The sequence below is a fragment of the Ctenocephalides felis genome, unplaced genomic scaffold (assembly GCF_003426905.1).
Source record: "Ctenocephalides felis isolate EL2017-DRISC unplaced genomic scaffold, ASM342690v1 CF-g0.4_SCAFFOLD_01170, whole genome shotgun sequence".
Taxonomy (NCBI): Eukaryota; Metazoa; Arthropoda; class Insecta; order Siphonaptera; family Pulicidae; genus Ctenocephalides; species Ctenocephalides felis.
Genome location: NW_020537324.1, coordinates 47,936,168 through 47,940,038, shown reverse-complemented (window position 1 = coordinate 47,940,038; position 3,871 = coordinate 47,936,168).

The following is a 3,871-nucleotide window of genomic DNA, read 5'->3' as shown; positions in this document are numbered from 1 at the left end:
GAATTTTTATATTTTTAACTTCCCGTAGGGTAAGTTATTTAGATCTTTTATTGAATTCATCACAGAACTGTGGATACATAGATATTGATGGTCTGTCTTATATTATTTACATAATTCTACAAAAAAATTGAAACATTTACAGGCGTGCCCGATACTACGACGATGCCATGGCGCCGCCGCGAATGATGTATGACCGCTACGACCGTTACGAGCCGCGCTACGAAGCGCGCGACCGCTACGACAACAGACGCTTCGATGCATACAGAAGAAACGAAGACGCGCAAAGTTTGATGACATACAGGCCAACGAGGCAGCAGAGGATAATTTACTATGCAACGTTACCTGAACCAGCATTATATAGGCAAGCGTATGGACAGAGACGATATGATTTACCATCTGATCGCGATCGCTATGTAAGTGCTATACCTTATTGAATGCTTTGGAAAAAATTATGCCATTTTCAATTATGAATTCGATAGTATTACACAATGCATGTTGACTCCGAAAAAATGAGAATTGAAGAAGAATTTATCTTTCTTTATGGTCAAGTAACATATTTCATATATTGTATGCATCTCTGTTACTTGATTTTCTATATTCAGTTATGATTGCCTAAGCCGTTTCTTTGTAAGTAGCAGAAAAATGATCTTCTTCGTCCATGTTTTTATCCAAAAATTCTGAACCAATTATACAAACTCAAAGGCTGTTCGGAATATATTACTTAGGAATCGTGCTGATTAGTTGTCGGTAAAGGTTGGCCGGGCCGTTTCTTCCCAATTAATTGTTGAAATATTTTTGACGACTTTGATAAAACTTAGATCGATAAAGATCGTTTTCTTAAATAATACACTAAAATATATGGACCCTGTGATAAATGCTTCACTTATTTGGAACATACAAGCGCGTGTTTGTGCATTATAAAATACTGATAACTTTGTTTGAAAGATATTAATTGGAAATTGCATAAGTCCTTAGTAAAAGCAAAAAACTTTTGTTTTGAAATAAACAGTTGAAAATTCTATCTAAATAGCTATCTCTCAATTCCTTTCAGTTAAATCGATTTTTCACATGCAACAGAAAGTTGATGCAACTTGCCTCAAGGCAAGGTGCCGCTTACACTAGTTTATACTCCGAAGGTAAAGTTTGTTTTTGCAAAGAAATACGATATGCTAATTTTTTGTTTTCTCAACGTTTAAAGTCACTCTGATGACTGAATCAAATTTGGAAAAAGTATGTGTGTCTGTTAGAACATATAGGCCAATTTTTAAATTTTCGTCGACGTATTCTCAAAAAAGCTGGACCGAATTCAAAAAAATCAAGCCATTCGAACTAACTCGATACTCCAAATTGGTTTTGCGCGACAATCGGCCAAGCCTTTGCTTTGTAGTTAGCAAAAAAGTGAAAATTTATAGTTCCCGGTTTAGATCACAATCTTCAACCGATTTTAAAAACTCAAAAACTGTTTAGTTTTTATAAAGATTCGCCGGGATGTTTCTTCGTAATTTAATGTTCAAAAAAAAATTGATGAAACTTTCAACAACGCTACATTTCATAGTTGAAAATATTATACTAATATATTACTACTATTAGCGGTTGAATTATAAAAATTCACAAAAGTCTGAAATTGCGCTCCGAGCTTAAGCGATTCTAATCAGAATCTATACAAATCAATCGGGCTGGACTTATTGCTCTAGGAAGGCGCCATACCGTTCCAGGGGTGGCCAAAGCTATTTTAAAAATATCAATTTCAAATGCTGAGTAAGTGTTAAAAACAAATCAGCAAAATACGTGCAAGAAATCCACAATTTTCGCTGATATTTTGTCAGGACAAGTTAGGGATCAAAAAAGAAATTGCCATATTTCTTGCTGATAACAAAAGAGATAAAGCAGTTTTGTTTTAGGATACAAAGTTCTTCGCAAAACTTGCGTTTTTAGTTGATATTTTTCAAAGACTAAGAGATTTAAATAAATCAATGTAAGGATCTCGAATTCATGCTTTCGTTCAGAAAGAAAAGATTACGGCTTTTATGAAAAACTTAAAGCTGTGAATAGCTAGTATGAAAACTAATAACTTTGACATGTTTCCCACCTCTGTCTTACTGATATAGAAATAAGTAAAGATCTTATTATCAATCATATGACTATTCTAAAGAACCAATTTTCGCATTATTTTAAAGATCTAGATATGTTCAAATACGAATGGATTAGAAATCCATTTGTCATTGAGAAATATGATAATATGACAAAAAACAAGTTTAACCGACGTATTAAATTTTTTAAATGTTGTGTTAATTATAATTCTATAATTTGTTTTCATTAAAATTAAAATTACTTTTTCTTATAATCAATAGTTATGTTTGTATGTACATTTTTTTGAATATTGGATATTATTTGGCATAATTTCAGATAAGTATATTAAATTAAATTGTTAGAAAAATTAGGGGGTGAGATATTTTTTTCTTTCGAAATGGGGGCGCAAGAAAGAAAATGTTGGAATGTTGTGTTAGTCAGTTACCGCTAAATTGGATTGGTTCAATAGTACCTATTGAAAATAATATACATGTACAGGGTATCCCAAATTGTGACGTCAAGCCAAAAGTGGGTGATAGTATTGACCCTCACCATCCTGAAAAAAATAGAAAACATTATCTCACGAGTTTTGGAAATTACGTGAGATAATTTTTTTTCCAATTTTTCTCAGGGCAGTCAAGGCTAGTGCTATCACCCACTTTCGGCTTGACGTCAAGTCTGTGACACTTTGTATAAGAATTTGCAATAAAATCAAATTAGTTACCTATAAATAGTGAATAAATTAAAGAATATTAATCAAATTGATTACCTTCTTCAGTCTCCGATGCCGTACAGGTCTGAACCACGTGTAGGATCTTCAGGTGAGATGGCTCACCCCAGGGAGATGTTGCGAGAAGCTCAGCAGCCAAACACTCCAAGCCCAGTGCGAGTCTCGGCTACCGTTGGCATTCGAGAGGATGACAGAAACTCGCCGCAGCAACGATTTATAGCCGCCCAAAATGCCGCGGCTGATTTTTCTCAGCCGCTCTCATTTCAGGTGGTAGAAGATACTAGAACATATTCTCCGAGGAACTAAGTTGTAATATTGTTATTTACGTATATATTGATAAATATAATTTAACACTTACATTATAGAAGTTATTTGGTGTAGTATAAATTATGTTAAGTAATATAATTTTTGTAAGCACTTTTCATCATAAATTGAAAGGTATAAATATAAGTAAAGAGTACCAAAATTAATGTTTATCATAATGTTGAGATAAAATGCGTCGGCAATGAGAAGTCAATATTTTTGCAGAGATAGGTAAAAATATGGGTAATGATGATTTGTCAGTAAAGAAAAAAAATATAAATTCATAAAACGATTGTTGAAGTTTCAATAAGATTATATTATATACGCATTACTTTATATTATTAAAAATGTACATTACATACCTCATCGGATCTTCTAAAAATCTCAGATCTCAAAACACACACATACATACATACATACATATATATATATATATATATATATATATATCAAAAGTTATGAGCAGATGGTATATTAAATTAAGTATGGAATATAGACAAACTATACTCTTTTTGCACTATTTCAGTATTTTAAATTTTACAAACGTTTCGAGACTCAGTTTGTATCATCGTTAGTATAATAATTTTAAATTATATCACTAAAATATGAATCAGAACATCCGTGTTATCATATGCACGACTTATACAGTCATATGGCTTTTAATTTTTAATAAAAATTTAATTTATTAGGTGCGCAACTAAGTTTTCGCTGTTTTTCGATGAAAATGTAACTTTATTATAAAAAAAACTATTACATCTGATTCATTCA